Source organism: Phyllobates terribilis, unplaced genomic scaffold (genome assembly GCF_046119375.1).
Source record: "Phyllobates terribilis strain yellow unplaced genomic scaffold, ASM4611937v1 Scaffold_5__5_contigs__length_657084704, whole genome shotgun sequence".
NCBI lineage: Eukaryota > Metazoa > Chordata > Amphibia > Anura > Dendrobatidae > Phyllobates > Phyllobates terribilis.
Window position 1 is genome coordinate 296,175,341 of NW_027362765.1, and position 20,156 is coordinate 296,195,496.

General features: G+C 47.6%; 1 long non-coding RNA gene across 1 annotated transcript in view; it reads left to right on the forward strand.

Annotated features, from left to right (window-relative positions):
• LOC141273030 (uncharacterized) overlaps positions 1-19,946 on the forward strand; it is a 36,829-nt gene extending 16,883 nt beyond the window's left edge. Inside the window, exons 2-4 of the long non-coding RNA XR_012322055.1 lie at positions 18,604-18,743; positions 18,848-18,995; positions 19,083-19,946. This is a non-coding gene — a long non-coding RNA (uncharacterized lncRNA). The remainder of the gene's footprint in view (positions 1-18,603; positions 18,744-18,847; positions 18,996-19,082) is intronic.
• Positions 19,947-20,156: the final 210 nt, after the last annotated feature.

The window sequence follows — 20,156 nt, forward strand, 5'->3', positions numbered from 1 at the left end:
TATACCGCCCAACTCTCCTTGGTCATTTAATAATCTGACTTGACCTCACATACGCAATTTATTATTACTGGACATTAGACAACCGGCTCTGGATTCACTCCATTCTTTATCATGAAGTAACCACTATCTACGGGCCATGATTCTGTGAGTCTTCCGGTTCAGGCGCCGACCATGTGATCTCTGTTTACCAGCTCTTGCTCTCCCACCCTGTACATCTCCTCCAAACTCCTAATTTTTGACCCCGCAGCTCAGAAATTTTTTGTAATTTTCACACAGCTGAAGGTCGTTTTCGAAAATTATCTCTGGCCTATATGGACCGCTACCTTCTTAGCAGGCAAAAACAATCTTCCTCTTCCAATCATTCTGACTTCCCCAATCTTCATAATATGGCTCCTACCCCAGACCAAGAGGAACAGCAAGTCCATCTTGAAGATGGGAGGGATCTACATCAACCCCCTAAAACACCCCGCAATTCTACTTTGAGAAAAGGGGAATCACAAATGGACCCTTCGGAACTAGCGGCTGAGGTCACTGCTAGGCTACTTCCTGAAATCAAAATCATAATCCAATCCACACTAAATACTGCCCTGATGGATCTTCAGGCCAGACAGGAAGAACAAGCCGAACAGCTCACTGAGCTAGAATCACGAGTATCAAACATTGAAGATGATTCAAATGAGGACCACTCCAAAATAGTGGCTATGGCTCGTGAAAACTAAATTCTGAGAGACCGTATAGATGACCTTGAGAACCGCTCTCGCAGGAGCAACCTGCGTTTGGTGGGTCTACCTGAATCATACCATCAGAACACTCTGAAGCCCTTATGTGAGAATGAAGTTCCAAAAGCCCTAAAATTATCTGAAGGTAAAAAGGTAGAAAGGGTCCACAGAATTGGTCCTCCACCCTCTGTCTCTGGAGCCAACAATACTACAAGGCCAAGACAAGTCATTATGAAATTTTTAGATTTCAATGATAAAGCTGACATCATCCGAGCCTACAAACAATTAAACCACCCATTGATCATTCAAGGCCATAGAATCCTGCTTTTCGAAGACTACTCAATTGAAGTAACCAGGAAAAGGAAGGCCTTCAGCGCTTTATGCACCAGACTGCACAAAGAAAAAATCCGCTTTCAACTACGCTACTCGGCTACTCTACGCCTGAAAGACACTGATGGCTCCTTCCGGGAATGTATCTCACCTGATAAGGCAGATTCTTTTGTCAACAGTCTCCTAGACTCTGGGCCAGTCCTGAACAGACCCTCCAAACAAAAACTCCCTCTAGTTCACGGTCCCCTAGGAGACCCACAAAACGAGGAGACAAAGGAGACCGGAGCCGTAACAATCGCTGACTAAAGGAGTCTCTCCTTTTATACGCCTGATGGCCCTGGAGTGAAAGTCTTTTATGGAGGCAATTGGTTTAGAAAATTTGATAAATTACCTCATTTAAGGGGGGAGTTAGATTTGAAGTTGAATCTTATTTTAAATTTAAATGTAATCTGTTATATTACACAAATGGCCGGGCAGAAGTGAAGCCCAGGAGATAGTCTTTTCCCTAGCGAGCAGTTAAAATGTTTACGCTCTTGCTAGGTCAGTTCTTTAAAACTTTTGTATATTGTTTTTTGAATTTGTTTCACATGTTCGAGCTTTGCTCGTTAATATGTAATTTAACTACATGTCATCATTATTTTTTAAGTTGTTCACCAAACATGTCTATCTTTACAGTCCTTGGATATGTATATCGTATCTTGGAATGTTAAGGGTTTACGCTCTCCCCAAAAACGGAAGTCCTTAGACATTTAAAACGTTTAAAGCCTGACATAGCCTTGCTACAAGAAACGCATTTGCCTCGGATGAAGAAGCTATGGGTTGGAGGTATCTATGGTTCACTGTCTGTAGACAGAAAAGCTGGAGTCTTAATCCTTATTAATAAGCAGGATGGAGAAGGGAGGTTGATTCAACTAACATTATCTACGTCTTGTGGAACCTTCTCTATCTACAATGTATATGCGCCTAATATAGGCAACAAACCCTTTTTTAAACAATTGGAGACTAGACTCCTATTTGACTCCAACCCCAATAAAATAATAGGTGGAGACTTTAACTCGGTGGTTTCAGTTCATGAGGATAGGAAAAACACTACTGGTACCCCGCAATCTGTTACCTCGCATGACAAAGCACTGGCACCTCTTTTGTCTAGTTGCCAATTAATTGATTCATGGAGGTTTTTGAACCCCACTAATAGAGAATATATACACTTCTCACACGCCAACGACTCTTGGTCTCGTATTGACTACTTTTTGTATCTTCTCCTCTGTTGGCTAAATTGGTAACGGTGCAAAATGATGATATTGTTATTTCTGATCATGCTCCGGTGAGGTTGGAACCGTCAAGGGATTTCCCTCGGGGCCCAGACTTCTTGTGGAAATTTCCAGATTATTTTTGCAAAGACGACTCTTTTATTTCCTCTCTCAAGATTTGGTGGAACGAGTTCTTATCTGACAATTCGGCACACCAAGATAACCCCACATTATTATGGGAATCGGCCAAGGCGGTACTTAGAGGAAAAATTTTGGCATATACCTTTTTTCACAGGAAGAGGGTTATGAAAAAATATAGTGAACTGTCCTCTGAACTGAAACAAGCCTACACTACATTTCTTCTTGATCCTTCCCCTCTTAATAAAACACATTGGTCCCAAAAACAATCTGAATTCAATCAATATGCAGATATGAGAGAAAAATTCCATTTATCCCAAAACAGAAGCATAATTTTATAGATTCGGTAACAAATCGGGAAGGATGATGGCCAATTTAGCTAAAGGTATGAGAAAGCCACAGGGAATTTTTCAATTAAGAAATAATAATGGGATTATTCACACGGACCCTAAATCAATCAATGAGATTTTAGGCTCATTCTATAAGGACCTATATAAAAAAAAAAAAAAACCTTGCCCCTCTCTAATACACTCTTGGATAAGGTCAAATTACCATTTTTTTCGGAGGAACATAAATCTATATTAAATAAACCTATTTCATTGGAGGAGATTGCCACTACAATTAAAAATTTGAAACCAAACAAAGCCCCTGGACCTGATGGATACACTTCTGACTTCTTTAAATCCTTAACGGAAGAGGTGTCCCTGCTATTGGTACCGATCTTCAACAAAATAATTTGTGGCAATCCCATTTTCCCTTCCGCAAATATGGCTTATGTAAAATTGTTACTAAAGCCAGACAAAGATCCATTATCCCCCAAGTCATATAGACCGATTTCACTTATAAATATCGACATTAAGCTTTTATCTAAAATAATGGCTGACAGACTGGCCTCTATTCTACCCACCTTATATCCCCTGCACAAGCAGGCTTTGTTAAAGGTCGCTCAGCCACACTAAATATTAGGAAAGTATTATTGGCGCTTGATAAAATTCACTCTACTCCTGATCTAAAGGGATCCACAGCAATTATCTCCCTTGACGCCAAAAAAGCCTTTGATAATATAAATTGGGATTGGTTATACATGGTTTTGACTAAAATGTCATTGTCAGGCCCCTTTTTTAATGACATTCGTAATTTATACACGTCTCCTAAAGCCCAGGTATATACCCCGGGTTTTCTATCCTCTCCCTTCCCTCTTGAAAAGGGAACGAGACAAGGATGTCCTCTATCCCCCTTACTTTTTCATCTGGCTCTTGAACCCTTAGTCCGTATTTTGTCAGACCCTAAATCTTTTTCAGGCATCCAATTTAACAAAAAATCAGTTCAGGCGGCTTTTTTTGCAGATGACATCATTTTGTTCATGTCAGATCCCTTCCTACATTTACCTCTGGTGTTGGATCTACTTAAAAATTTTGGCTCATATTCTGGTTTCAAAATAAACACTAAAAAATGCGAATTGCTACCATTAACTGAAAAGGGTATGAAACTCTACCCAATGAAGTCTTTTTATGATATTAACATAACTACATCCCATATCACATATTTGGGTATAAAAATAGGACGGCTACCATCTTCTCTATATACATTAAATTACCCCCCCCCCTCATCAAAAAAATTACTGATCAGTTGAAGTCGTGCCAGGATTTGCCCTTATCTTTTTTGGGTAGGGCGCATCTCGTTAAGATGATAAGTACCTCTAAAATTATGTATCAACTCCAAACTCAGCAGCAACTAGATGACATTGAAATCCCTACTAAGATTAGATCGGGTTGGAATATATTTAGAAAACACATTATAAACGAATCATGGAGAGAGACTCAATATAAAATAATACACGGGGCCATTAACGCTTTTAATATACCGAAAAAAGATCCCTTGTCAAATAGGATGATTGCTTGCCCTAAATGTCATCACCCATACTCTGATCTTATGCACGGCCTATGGTCCTGCCCTGATTCAACAGTATACTGGAATCAAGTCTCAGATGTGATAAAGACTATATGGGGCCCAGGATACACTCTCTCTCCATATGTAGCCATACTACATCATTGGGATAACCCAGAAAACCCTGACCAAAAATCCAAAGGCCCCCCAAAACTGCTTAATACTCTACTCCTCCTGGCAAAAAAAACAGTTACTTAAACATTGGTTGGATCCTATCATTCCCCCTATAGCAGAGCTAATAATCCAAATGAAACATTTTATGGGAGTGGAGCAATTAGATGCCCTTAGTAACAATAAACAGCAAGCTGGCAAATTTCTATCAAAATGGAAACAGTTTATTATAACATGCCGTTCTATGTCTGAAAAGAATAAAACTGTCCAACTATTCACCTCTACAGAATGGTATATTCTGGAGGATCTAAATAATAACCTAGGACTCTTACGTGTTAACTAAAGCAGGGGAGAAATTCATCACAATTTATCGTTATTTAATTAATTCCATTGAATGAAGATGACTGTAACTTGCTAATACTTAGTTTAGATGTCTATTTGTTAAGCCAGCTAACCGGAACGTATTGATTATTCATTATACATGATCTGTGTACAGATTCCTTATTTTGTACATCCTGCCTTTGTTTTATTTGTTTTTGTATGTTTTTCCTTGATTTGTTCTGTTAAAAAAAAACAAATAAAAATGATGTTTGAAAAAAAAAAAAAAAAAAAAAAAAGAATCGGTCCTAGCACAGATCCCTTCAGCACCCCACTGCTGACTATATATCCCATTTAGAGAACGTACCATTTATGACGACTCTTTGTTTCCTATCATTTTGCCAATTCCTTATCCATCTACATATAGTTCCCCCAAGTCCTTGCTTCTGTAGCTTCAGTATAAGGCTGTTATGTGGTACAGTATCAAATCCCTTTGTAAAGTCCAGATAAATCACATCAGGTGCATCACCACCATTCAGATTTGCACTTACATCCTCATAGAAAACCAACATGTTGGTTAGACACGACCTATCTTTCATGAATCCGTGCTGGTTATCATCTATAATATAACCGGGGGATGCGTGTCTCTGTCTGAAGCCTCGAGAGACTGCGCATGCGCGACACGCAGTCTGGCTCCAGGCAGAAGCACGCATTCAGCGGTTACAGGTAAGAGGAGTGTATGGCGCCGGAGATCGCGGTATGTGTAGACACTGAATGCATACCGCGATCTCCGGCGCCATACTTACATACTTACCTGACCGGGAGGAGCGTTGCCGAGGCACCTCTCTTCGCCGGAGACCGGGGCAGGAGTGAGGCATCAGATCGGCGCATAGCGCTATCCGGCGCCATTTTACTGAAGACACATTTGCAGTGTGTCTTCAGCAAAATGGCGCCAGACAGCGCGGTGCTCCGGCGCTGCACTCCTCCTCCGGCCTCCGGCAGAACAGGATGCAGCAGCGCTGGAGCACAGAGAAGAAAGGTGAGTATAAGTGTTTATTTTTTTGTATGTGTGTACAGCGTGAAAGGGATGAGGGGGCCACACATACCAGGATTGTGGGGTGAGGGGACCATGCATACCAGGATTGGGGGGTGAGGGGACCATGCATACTAGGATTGGGGGGATGAGGGGGCCACACATACAAGGATTGTGGGGTGAGGGGATCGTGCATACCAGGATGAGGGGTACCACACATACCAGGATTGGGGGGTGAGGGGACCATGCATAGCAAGATTGGGGGGTGAGGGGTACCACACATACCAGGATTGGGGAGTGAGGGGACCATGCATACCAGGATGAGGGGTGCCACACATACCATTATTGGGGGATGAGGGCACCATGCATACCAGGATTGGGGGGGTGAGGGGACCATGCATACCAGGATTGGGGGGTAAGGGGACCATGCATATCAGGATTCGGGGGTGAGGGGTGCCATGCATACCAGAATAGGGATGAGGGGTACCATACATACCAGGATAGGAATGCGGGGTACCATGCATACCAGGATTAGGGATGGGGTGCCATGCATACCAGGATGAGGGGTACCTTACATACCAGAATAGGGATGAGGGGTGCTATGCATACCAGGATGAGGGGTACCATACATACCAGGATAGGGATGAGGGGTACCATGCATACCAGGATTGGGGATGAGGGAGCCATGAATACCAGGATTGGGGATATGGGGTGCCATGCATACCAGGATTGGGGATGAAGGGTGCCATGCATACCAGGATTGGGGATGAGGGGTGTCATGCATACCGGGATTGGGGATGAGGGGTGCCATACATAACATGATTGGGGATGAGGGGTGCCATGCATACCAGGATGGTGGGGATGAGTGGTGCCATGCATACCAGGATTGGGGATGAGGGGTGCCATGCATACCAGGATTAGGGATGAGGGAGCCATGCATACCAGGATTGGGGATGAGGGTGCCATGCATACCAGGATTGGGGATGAGGGGTGCCATGCATACCGGGATTGGGGATGAGGGGTGCCATGCATACCAGGATTGGGGATGAGGGGTGCCATGCATACCAGGATTGGGGATGAGGGGTGCCATGCATACCGGGATTGGGGATGAGGGAGCCATGAATACTAGGATTGGGGTTGAGGGGTGCCATGCATACCAGGATTGGGGGTGAGGGGTGCCATGCATACCAGGATTGGGGGTGAGGGGTGCCATGCATACCAGGATTGGGAGTGAGGGGTGCCATGCATACCAGGATTGGGGGTGATGGGTGCCATGCATACCAGGATGGGGATGAGGGGTGCCATGCATACCAGGATAGGATGGTGGGGACAGGATGGGGGCAGCATAAATACCAGGAGGGGGGCAGCACATACCAGCATGGGAGACCATATACCAATAAAAATGCTCGCCACCCGGGCGTAGAACGGGTTCAATAGCTAGTTTATTATATTATTCTCTGCGATATAACTCTGCAGGTCATCTCTTACGATGGCCTCAAAAACTTTGCACACCACTGATGTCAGACTTACCAGACAGTAGTTGCCTGGATCCACCTTCTTACCTTTCTTAAATATCGGTACCACATCAGTTATCCTCCAGTCCTGTGGCACCACCCCTGTTACAAGAGAGTCTAAGAATATGAGATACAGCGGTCAGTCAATTACTGAGCTCAATTCTCTCAGTATCCGTGGATGAATGCCATCTGGGCCGGGGGATTTGTCAATGTTTAATTTTGGTCAGATACAGATGCAGACGTACTTCTTTTTGTGTTAAACTAGTTATATCAGGTGGTAAACTTTAATTTTTGCCCTGTTTAAAGATACCTGGAACAGACGGTTTGTTAGTGAACATGGATGAAAAGTGCCTGTTTAATATCTCAGCTTTTTTTTTGTCCTCTATAATCATCTTGTTGTTATCATCTTTTAAGGGGCCGATACCTTATGTTTTTTTTCTATTTGCCATTGATGTATTTATAAAAATGTTTGGGATTTATTTTAATGTTGCTGGCGATTTTTCTCTGTAGATAACTTTGTTACCTTGATTTCTTTTTTACATTTCTTATTTAGATCTAACACTCCAGGGTATTTTTTTTTTTCACCACCACCATAACTATAAGCAATGTATGTTCCCTGTGTGTAGTAAAATACGTACTGGTCGCCATCTTTGGGCACAGTCAGACTACCGTATTACTCACGTGAGGATCACATCACAATCCACAGACTGGCCATCAGCTCTCCTGACCTGCGCGTGATAGCTGCATAGAAATACATGCTGTCACTCTCAGGTCAGGAGAGGCACCGGCCAGTCCAACGATTACAATGCGATACTTGCGCGAGTAATACTGCAGTCTGACTGCGCCCTTCAACTGGTTCTGGTGCCAGTCCTGCTCCGCGAGTCACTGCTAAGGATTATTATCTTAACCCCTTCACGATGTGCACCATATATGTACGGTGCGTGGCGTGTCTCCCCCTTTGACGCGGGCTCCGGCGCTGAGCCCGCATATTTTGAGGCAGATGACAGCTGATCTGCGGCATTTAACATGGCCACGCTGGAAGCGCGTCACTAATCCTGCCCATCGGCATCCGTGTCACATTACCGCGGGTCGCCGATGGATTGGCATGACAACCTGGGGTCTGCAGGAGACCCCTGCGGTTGTCATTGCCGGGATGCCATAAGCGCCTCCCAGCGGTTGTCGCTCATAGCAAGTGAGCATTTTTGCTACACACAGCAGAGCTGAAGCCCTGCTATGAGTAACCCAAGCGATCGCATGATCGCAGCTTCTAGTCTCCCTTGGAGACTATTAAAGCCAGTGAAAAATAAAAAAAAATGTTTTTAAAAATATAAAAAAAATATCAAAGTTCAAATCACCCCCCCCATTCGCCCCATTCAAAATAAAACAATTAAAAAAAATCAAATATACACATATCTGGTATCGCTGCGTTCAGAATCGCCAGATCGATCAATATATAAAGAATTAATCCTATCGGTAAATGGTGGAATGAGAAAAAAAATCTGAATTACGTTTTTTTTGGTAGCCACAACAGTGTAAAAAAATGCATTAATGGGGGATCAAAATATCGTAGCTATCTCAAAATGGTATCAATAAAAATCTCAGCTCGGCAAAAAAAAAAATAAGCTGTCAACCAGCCCCAGATCCCAAAAAATGGAGACGCTACGTGTCTCGGAAAACGGTGACGTTTTTAACCACTTAAATAAAAAAGAACCTATACAGGTTTGGTATCTATGAACTCGTAATGACTTGGGGAATTATAATGGCAGGTCAGTCTTAGCATTTAGTGAACATGGTAAAAAAAAAAAGAACCTTGGAATTGCACTTTTTTTGCAATTTCACCTCACTTGGAATTTTTTTCCCGTTTTTGAGTACACGATATGGTAAAACCAATGGTATCGTTCAAAAGTACAAACTTGTCCCGCAAAAAACAAGCCCTCACACGGCCATATTGACTGAAAAATAAAAAAGTTATGGCTCTGGGAAGAAGGGGAGCAAAGAACAAAAGCGCAAAAACAGAAAAGGGCCACGTCGTGAAGGGGTTAATGTAAGTCTATGACAGCTTCGTTCTGGCTCTCAGACTTGCATTGAGACGCTGGATCGATCCGGCCAGTCACAACTCCAGTGACGTGGTGCAGATGAGAATCGGAGCTCTACTAGGAACAGCAGAAGATAGTGACCGGTAAGTATTTTACGCAAACGAGGAGGGAAGGAAAATACATAGTCGATGAGCACACCTAAAGGGAATCTGTCACCCCCTGGTACCTATTAGACCGCTAATATGGGCATACAGGTGATAGAAATGTGAATCTGTGCTTACCTGTATGGCTCATATTAGCAGTCTTGTGGCTGTGAAATTGCTTTTTATAAAATCCTTTTTTCTAGGCTTGCCGTCCTGGGGACGCCAAGAAATACCCGCCTATATGCTTAATTTAAATATTCCCACCCTCCCGCCCGCCCCTACCCATCACAGGGCCTTGTGACTTGCAGTCTAGAGCTGCACAGTCCGCGCATGCACAATGTGCCTATAGCTTAAGGCGCGTTTTTTTTCTTCCTGCCCTATTTTACTGATTTGCTCTAGTGCGCATGCGCCGGGAGTCACTGTGACTTCTGCTCCAGTGACCTCCGGCGTGCGCAACAATAAGGTTTGGTCCCCACTTCCTCCTGGATAGCAGAATGCTATCCATTAATTTTGCAGAAGCGTGGCGTTTTCGCCGCCATTGACTTGCAATGGGCCGCTTCAAATCCGCAAATATGTAAAAATACTTGTGGAATTGAAGCGCATTTGCTGCGGTCTTGTACCACAAAACCGCAGCAAATTGGAAGTGACCTCACAATTGGGCGTTCCAGCCATCCCATGAGCATCCCATAATCCAGGAAGACGAGAATCCCATAGCATTCCCGTCTACCAGGATCATGGCTGCTCATCTCGGCTGGTACAAGCGGATGTATCTGAACGTTGGATTAATGATTAGTGTGGTAAGTAGTGTCTGTGTGTCTGTATGTGGTCTGTATGTGTCTGTGTGGGGTGTATGTGGGGTCTGTGTGTGCGGGTGTGAGCAGGCAGACATAGGCCGATGGGAGTAGTAGTCTCACATCGGCCTATGTCTGTCCCCAGTCAACTAGTGCCAGCAGGAGCTGCTCGATTGGAGCAGTCGTTCCCATCAGCCTGCTCCTGCTGTAAAATGTTACCCAAAATTAAATTATAGCCCCCATATGTTTTAGCCTCCATATATTGCCCCTATTTATTATTTATTTGGCCCCCCTACCTTATTTAATTTATTTTTTCCCCCTTTTTTTTTGGGGGGGGGGGGGTGTTTGCCATCATATTCCCTTTTTTAGATATATATATATTTTTTTATTGCCCCCAAGATTATTTAGTTTACTGTCCCTTTTTTATTTTTTTTTCATTGGTGGCCAGTGGTTACCTATAAAAAAAAACTTAATAAAAAGTAGTTAATACATTACCTGTCCCTGCCAATCGCCACCTAAAATAAAATTGAAAATAAAAAAATACACCTATACTCACCTACACACCTAATTCCCCGAAGCCATCGATCTCCTGTAATAAAAAATAAAATAACAAACCACAACTTTATCCTTACCCCTACGTAGTAGTCCACGAGTGTCCCATGAAGGTCTCCAGTTTAGAGCAGCCACATAAAATGTGACCGCTCTAAACCGCTGCCACCACTACAATGACAGGGCCCCGTCATTGCATAAGCGAGTTCACCGGAGTTCAGGCAGCACTGCTCCGGTGAGCTCCTTTACGGCCCCGCTGACTGTGAGAAATTCCCATGGTACTGCAGGGCCGTAAACGAGGTCACCAGAGCTGCGCTGACTGAATGCACTCCGGTGACTCAGTCAGTGTCTCACGCTGCCGGGAGCGGATGTGTTCCCGGCAGTGTGAGAATACAGCAGCCATGCACAGCTGTCACATCTCCAGATGTGATAGCTGTGCATGGGAGATCAGCGCAGGAACGTGGACAGGTAATTATTTTTTTTTTGTAAATTAAGAATTGATTAAACTTGTGTCATTTATTTCAATTAAATAATTTTTTTCTGGGTGTAGTGTTTTTTTTTTTTTTTTTAACTCTTTGAAGGTTAGTAATGGGGGTGTCTTATAAACACCCTCATTACTAACCTGGGCTTCATGGCAGCTGCCGCTGACATGAACCCCACCACTATTACCCCCAGCCACCGCACCAGGGCAGCATGAAAGAGCGAGGCTAAGCGCCAGATTTGGCGCACAAATATGAAGTGTCAAATCTGGGGGGGCTGAGGGCTGATATTATAGCCTGGGAGGGCGCCTATAACCATGGCCCCTTTCTAGGCTATTAATATCAGGTCGCAGCTGTCCGCCTAGCCTTTGCTGGCTACAATATATAGGGGGACCCCATGTCATTTTTTTTTGTGGGGGGGGGGGGGGGGTCTTCCTGTATAGTAGCCAGAAAAGGCAAAGCAGCTAGCCTTTGCTGGCTTCAATTTATAGGGGGACCCCATGTTTTTTTTTGTGGTGGTCCCCCTGTACAATGGCCAGTAAAGGCTAAGCTAACTGCTGCGGCCTGGTATTAATAGCAAGGGAAGGGGCCATGATTATTGGCTACTTCCCAGACTATAACATCAGCCCTCAACCGTCTGCTTTCCCTCTGCTAGTTATTAAAATTATGCGGGAGCATTTTTTTTTTAAATAATTTATTGAAATGAAAGATTATTGGACAGTGTATGCAGGTTCATGCACTAAAAGCTCCTGCATACGCTATAAGGCCAATTTCTCATGTCCACATATCCACATCACTGCAGATATGCGTGACCGAGCATGCTTCAGAATGGGTCTGTGTGTGGATCTCCGGTATGTCTGGGAAATGTCATCACCACTCGTCCCGGAGATTCAGACGTGTGAAAAAACCGTAGAATATAGGGGGGGGGTTGTGGTGTGTGTGCGCGCATGTATACACACATGCGTACATATCTCCATATTGTAGCGTCGGCGTGCCTGCCTCCTGCTAGGCAGGGACGCCGTTCCCCTCACCTCTCCGCTCCGTGCCCGGCGCCTCCCTCCCGCTCTGCTGGCAGCGCGCGCTGCTTCCCGGCCTTTGTGCTTAGGGTGTGCGCGCGCGCTCTCCCCCTCTCTTAAGGGGGCCGCGCGCGCCGTCCTAAGGAGTCCCCGGCCAATGGCTGGAGGACCTCACCATATATAAGGCACCTCCTCCAAAATGGAGGTGCCCGAGCAATGTTGTTGCAAAGCCTTTCAACTCTGCTTCAGCCCTCAGGTTCCGTTACCAGATACCTGCCAGTTACCTGCCAGACCTCTGCTCGATACCTACCAGATTCCTGTCTATCTGCTTGCATTCCTGTGGTCCAACAGTCTGCCTTCCAACACCTGTCAGTCTGTCTATGGATCTGCCCGCCTGCTCACCTGGGAGCGCTCACCTGCTACCTGCCTGCTAGCCTACCTGGAGGCTCTGCCGTCACTTGCCGTGACCACCTGCCTGTCCAGAGACTCTTGCCCGCTCACCTGGGAGCGCTCACCTGCTACCTGCCTGCTAGCCTACCTGGAGGCTCTGCAGTCACTTGCCGTGACTACCTGCCTGTCCAGAGACTCTTGCCCGCTCACCTGGGAGCGCTCACCTGCTACCTGCCTGCTAGCCTACCTGGAGGCTCTGCCGTCACTTGCCGTGACCACCTGCCTGTCCAGAGACTCTTGCCCACTCACCTGGGAGCGCTCACCTGCTACCTGCCTGCTAGCCTACCTGGAGGCTCTGCCGTCACTTGCCGTGACCACCTGCCTTTCCAGAGACTCTTGCCCGCTCACCTGGGAGCACTCACCTGCTACCTGCCTGCTAGCCTATCTAGAGACTCTTTCCCTGCTGTCACTTGCCGTGACCACCTGCCTGTCTAGAGACTCTTACCCTGCTGTCACTTGCCGTGACCTCCTGCCCTTCTACCCAGAGACTGTCCCTGTCACTTGCCGTGACTACCTGCCCGCCTTCCCTGGGTGCCACCCGCTTCCTTACAAGGACTGCCCCTTTGTATAGTTGCTCTGAGGTTCCACCTCCCAGACCCGTTACAGTTTGCTCGGGCCATGGAACTCGGTGGCACCCAAGCTCCCTCGCTCTCGGACCTATGTCATGAACTTTCCCGTCAGAGGTCCCAACAGGAGTCCATCCTGAGCCACCTGCGTAGTGTTAACTCCCGCCTGGACTCACTGACTACCTCTTCGGGACCTGCTTCCAGTCGCACGACTCCTACCCTGGCAGCGTCGCTGCCCATCAATTCCATGGCATCTCTTCCCGGTCCTCGCCTCACCGCCCCGCCTCGTTTTGGCGGAGATCCCGGTCAGGCACGGGGCTTCATTAACCTGTGCACTCTGCCCTTCGAACTGTTGGCACACCAGTTTTCCACCGACCGGGCCAAAATAGCCTTCATCATGTCCCATCTCACCGGGGAGGCGCTGGCTTGGCTAAATCCTCTATGGGAGAGAGGAGACCCCCTGGTGTCCAACCTGTCAGCCTTTCTCACGGCTTTCCGGAAGGTCTTCGACGAACCAGGACGGAAGACCTCATCCGCCTCATCTCTGCTACGCCTCCGCCAAGGAAGTCTCACCGTGGGTCAATATGCCATACGGTTCCGTACCCTTGCTTCAGAGCTTGCCTGGGATAACGACGCCCTGGTGTCCGTCTTCTGGGAGGGTCTGTCCGGTTGTATTAAAGATGAACTCGCCGGTCGGGACATTCCTACCACTCTCGACGACTTAATTACACTTGCCACCCGGATTGACATCCGGTTCCAGGAGCGCACCAAAGAGGCCACCCGTGAGAGGAGGTTTCCACGCCTTGCCCCTACCTTCCAGAGACCCGTCACTTCCTCCGTTACTCCCCCGGCGCACTCACCCGAGCCTATGCAGGTCGACCAGACCAAGATGGTCAAGACCCATCAAGAATTACGCCGTGCCGAGGGGAGCTGCTTCTACTGTGGCAGTAAGGAGCACCGGATCCGTTCCTGCCCGGAGAGGTCGGGAAACGCCTGTGTCTAGGGTCGCTCAGAGAGGTCGCCCTAGACAGAAATAAACCCTCTCCATCTCTAATGCTGTCGGTCTCTATCATCTGCGGGGAGAACCGTTATTTTGAACTGGCTCAACTTGACTCTGGAGCTGCCGGAAATCTCATTTCTCAGGCCCTGGTAGAGAAATACCGCATTCCCACCAAACCTCTGGCTGTACCCTTATCTGTCGCCGCTGGGGATGGGGGCCTCTTACCACATCCCATCCAACTCATCACCGAATCCATAACTCTGCAGGTGGGAATGCTGCACTGTGAGAGCATCTTCTTCCATGTTCTGCCTGGACTCTCTCACGTCCTCTTGCTAGGCCTACCTTGGCTCCAGAGACATGCACCCGTGCTTGATTGGCAGACCGGAGAAGTTCTTCGCTGGGGACAGGACTGCCATAAGACTTGTTTAGTTCCCGTTCATCCTGCTCGCCCTTCTCCTACCCCAGCCAATCTACCCGGCCTACCGGTTCCCTATTGGTCTTTTGCGGACGTCTTTAATAAAAGAGAGGCAGAGACATTACCCCCTCATAGACCATACGACTGCCCAATCGACCTGATGCCCGGCGCTACTCCTCCCCGTGGGCGTATTTACCCTTTGTCCGCTGCTGAGACCCGGTCCATGTCTGAATATATTGAGGAGAATCTGGCCCGGGGATTTATCCGGAAATCTACCTCCCCGGCGGGAGCAGGCTTCTTCTTCGTCAAAAAGAAGGACGGCTCACTCCGTCCCTGTATAGACTATAAAGGCCTTAACCAGATCACAGTGAAGAATAAATACCCGCTCATTCCTGAATTATTTGACCGTCTGAGGGGGGCTAGAATCTTCACCCAGCTGGACCTCCGTGGGGCGTATAATCTGGTCCGTATCCGTCAGGGGGATGAATGGAAGACGGCATTCAACACCCGGGACGGCCATTATGAATACCTTGTAATGCCCTTCGGTCTCTGTAACGCTCCCGCCGTCTTTCAAGAGTTGGTCAATGACATCTTCCGTGACCTTCTCTACTCCTGCGTGGTGGTGTACCTGGACGACATCTTGGTCTTCTCTCCGGATCTTCTCACTCACCGGAGGGACGTTCGTCAGGTCCTGCTCAGGCTCAGGCAGGACCACCTCTACGCTAAATATGAGAAGTGCCTCTTTGAGCAGACCTCGCTTCCTTTTCTGGGCTACATAATCTCTCAGACCGGCCTACAAATGGATCCTGAGAATCTGTCTGCCATCCAGAAGTGGCCCCGACCAGAGGGGTTGAAGGCTATTCAGCAGTTCCTGGGCTTCGTCAACGACTACCGCCTCTTCATTCCGCACTTCTCTTCCCGGACTGCCCCTATCTCGGCGCTCACCCGTAAGGGCGCTAATCCCAGAGAATGGCCGCCCGAAGCAGAGGAGGCCTTCCTTTCCTTAAAACAAGCTTTTTCCTCCGCCCCTGTGCTGCATCGTCCGGACAGCAACAAACAATTCTTCCTAGAAGTCGATGCTTCCTCCTCCAGAGCCGGAGCGGTACTTACCCAAAAGTCATCTTCCGGAAGAATGGTAACCTGCAGCTTCTTCTCCAAACTCTTCTCCTCTTCTGAGCGCAATTATTCTATAGGAGACCGAGAATTGTTGGCCATTAAGCTGGCACTGGAGGAGTGGCGTTACCTGCTCGAGGGGGCTCTTCACCCGGTAATAATTTACACGGACCACAAGAACTTGGCTTACCTCCAGAATGCCCAGAGACTTAACCCGCGCCAAGCCCGGTGGTCCTTGTTCTTCGCCCGCTTTAATTTCATTCTTCATTTTCGCCCGGCTGACAAAAACATCAAAGCTGATGCCTTGTCCCGATCCTTTTTGGTCTCTGATCTTGAGGAGGAGCCTAAACACATCATCGACCCCGCCAAAGTAATGCTGGTGGCCCCCGTGAATCTAAATCGTCTTCCACCCGGTAAGACGTTCGTAACTGTACCTGATCGTGAGAAGGTTCTACACTGGGGACACTCGTCCAAGCTAGCTGGCCACGCTGGTCAGAAAAAGACCCTCCAGCTTATTACCCGGCATTACTGGTGGCCTACCCTGCACAAGGACGTAATAAACTTTGTTTCAGTCTGTGTGTCCTGCGCCCGCAACAAAGTCCCGAGACATCTGCCAGCCGGCCGCCTCCTTCCTCTTCCTGTACCTGCTGCCCCGTGGCTGCATATAGCTATGGACTTTATAACGGACCTCCCTGTCTCCGCCGGTTGTACGGTCATTTGGGTGGTCGCTGACCGCTTTTCCAAGATGGCTCACTTTATTCCCCTGCCGGGTCTCCCGTCTGCATCAGAGTTAGCTAAAGACTTTATCCATCATGTCTTCCGTCTTCATGGTCTTCCTCTCCACATCGTATCCGACCGAGGAGTTCAGTTCACCTCTCGCTTTTGGCGAGCCATGTGTAAACTGCTGGGGGTCACCTTGGACTTCTCTTCTGCTTATCACCCACAGTCCAATGGCCAAGTGGAACGGATCAACCAAATTTTAACCAGTTTCCTCCGGCACTTTGTTAATGCTCACCATTCCGACTGGGTGGATCTTTTACCATGGGCCGAATTTTCATACAATAATCACGAGAGCGAATCTTCCTCCAAATCCCCGTTTTTTGTAGTCTACGGTCAGCATCCTCGGATCCTGTTTCCCGTCTCCACCTCGGTGGACAATCCGGCTGCGGAATCTCTCTTTAACGAATTTTCCTCCATTTGGGAAAATACCAGATCCGCACTCCTTCAGTCATCCGAGCGGATGAAAAAACAGGCTGACAAAAGACGTCTGGATCCACCACAATTCCAACCTGGAGATAAGGTCTGGCTCTCGTCCAAAGATGTCCGGCTCAAGATTCCTTCCTACAAGTTAGGGCCTCGGTTCATCGGTCCACTGGAAGTTATCAAACAAATCAACCCGGTGGCCTATAAATTGAAACTCCCGGCCAATTTGCGGATTCCTAACTCCTTCCATGTATCTCTACTCAAACCCGTGATACTTAACTCTTTTTCCAAGTCTACAGGTACGCCTCCTGCTCCGGTTTCCGCTGAAAACGAGTTTGAGGTAAAGAACATTCTGGCCACCAAAAGGGTAAGAGGAAAGACCTTTTTTCTAGTGGATTGGAAGGGGTTTGGTCCTGAGGAGAGAACATAGGAGCCCCGGGAGAACATCCATGCCCCGCTCATCCTTGATAAATTTCTGTCTGGCCTAAAGAAGGGGGGGCCTAAAGGGGGGGGTACTGTAGCATCAGCGTCCCTGCCTCCTGCTAGGCAGGGACGCCGTTCCCCTCACCTCTCCGCTCTGTGCCCGGCACCTCCCTCCCGCTCTGCTGGCAGCGCGCGCTGCTTCCCGGCCTTTGTGCTTAGGGCGCGCGCGCGCTCCACCTCTCTTAAAGGGACCGCGCGCGCCGTCCTAAGGAGTCCCCAGAGGACCTCACCATATATAAGGCACCTCCTCCAAAATGGAGGTGCCCGAGCAATGTTGTTGCAAAGCCTTTCAACTCTGCTTCAGCCCTCAGGTTCCGTTACCAGATACCTGCCAGTTACCTGCCAGACCTCTGCTTGATACCTACCAGATTCCTGTCTTATCTGCTTGCATTCCTGTGGTCCGACAGTCTGCCTTCCAACACCTGTCAGTCTGTCTATGGATCTGCCCGCCTGCTCACCTGGGAGCGCTCACCTGCTACCTGCCTGCTAGCCTACCTGGAGGCTCTGCCGTCACTTGCCGTGACCACCTGCCTGTCCAGAGACTCTTGCCCGCTCACCTGGGAGCGCTCACCTGCTACCTGCCTGCTAACCTATCTAGAGACTCTTTCCCTGCTGTCACTTGCCGTGACCACCTGTCTGTCTAGAGACTCTTACCCTGCTGTCACTTGCCGTGACCATCCACCTGTCAAGAGACTGTCCTTGTCACTTGCCGTGACCTCCTGCCCTTCTACCCAGAGACTGTCCCTGTCACTTGCCGTGACTACCTGCCCGCCTTCCCTGGGAGCCACCCGCTTCCTTACAAGGACTGCCCCTTTTAGTTGCTCTGAGGTTCCACCTCCCAGACCCGTTACACATATGTTTTGTGTGTGTGTGTGTGTGTGTGTGTGTGTGTGTGTGTGTGTGTGTGTGTGTGTGTGTATTTATATTTTATTTTTCATTCCAACCTTTTTTAACTAAAAATTATTCACTGACAGTATTATTCACTATTATTCACTCTAGATTGAAAAATATCCCGAAATTTGGGACAGGGCCAGTGAGGCCTATAAAGATAAACAAAAAAAAGGATGCCTGGGCCTCTGTGTTGAGGGAAATCTATCCCCAGTGGGTGAATGCGGAACCACATGCCCAAGAGGAAATTAGTAAGTTTTGATTTTTGCATTTGTACAATATTTTGATATCTATTTGTAATTGCATTTTTGTTGCTAAAGCAGTACATAAATATTCTTTTGTTTTGTTATTGCAGTGGCTGATATCAAAAGTCGTTGGCGATCGGTCACCGACCGCCTGGTCAAATATCACCAGTCGGTGAAAAGTGGCGCATCGCCACGGAAAAGAAAAGTGCCTTTTGCGGACGAGCTGGCCTTCATGCTAAGCAGCAGGAGGTTGCGGAGGTAATTTCCCAATAAATATTGTTAATCGAAATGTTTACAAAAATGTTGTATTAAAATGCCTTATTTTTTACCTTTTATTTTATACAGAACTGAAGGCAATATCAGGGCCCCAACACCAGGTCCACAAGAGGACACAAGCACGGACCATGCAGCTGAGGAATCCGAGGACTTGTTTATTATTTCCTCGCCGGATCAATCAGGTTGTCCGTCAACTTCCACTGCTGCCGGTTGTCACTCACCTTCTTGTTCAAGTCCAGCGGACGTCGTGCCGGGTTCGGGGACTTCTGCTCCTGCTCCAAGCGCTGCCAGTAGCTCTACTGGTGATGTGTCCAGGCCTACTGGGAGGGGGGCTGGTTCTGCTCGTCCCATGGCATCGAGAAGGGCGGCACAAAAAAGGACAAAAGCCACGAGGGTGTGACTAGTGTGCTTGAAGCCCTCACTAGTCGCACCCTCAGTCTTGTGGGCAGGACAGCACAGGAAGATGACTTGGATAAATTTGGGTTATCCATAGCTGGCCGCCTCAGATCTATGCCACGAGAAAAGCAGAACATGCACATGACTGCAGTCAACGCTCTGGTCATGGCGATTGATGGGACATCAGTTATGCCCTCGCCCCCAGCCGTACTTCGGGGGATTTTTAATCTGTTCAATCCCAGTGGGCCTCCACCACCACCAGCAGCTGCAACCCAGCATTTTGGGCAGGTTGCAGCATACCGGCCTGAAGATACGCAAGGCAATTATGGTTGACAAACGGCCCATGATGAATCAGCACTTCTACAAGGACCATCCCCAAACTCCAGCTTTTCCCAAGAAATGTTTTCTGGGTATGGCTATGACCCAGATTATCATAATTTTTAGAAAAATGATTTCCCCCCTCCCTGTCATAATTTTTGGACCATAGCAAATACAGACAGCACCTGTAGGTCGTTAGATACCCAATTTTTGAGAGAATGAGACAATGAGCTAACAAACACCTTTTCTTATGGTCACCTATACCAGGCTTCAGGCATAGGGGACTGTAAGAAAAGGTGTTTAGTTTTATATAATTAAACAACCTACAGGTGCTGCCCGTATTTAATGGCCCAAAAATGATGACTTGTGTGCCGTACACAATGTGTATTCCCAAGTTATGGGCAATGTTTGTCCGAAAAATTTTTCAAA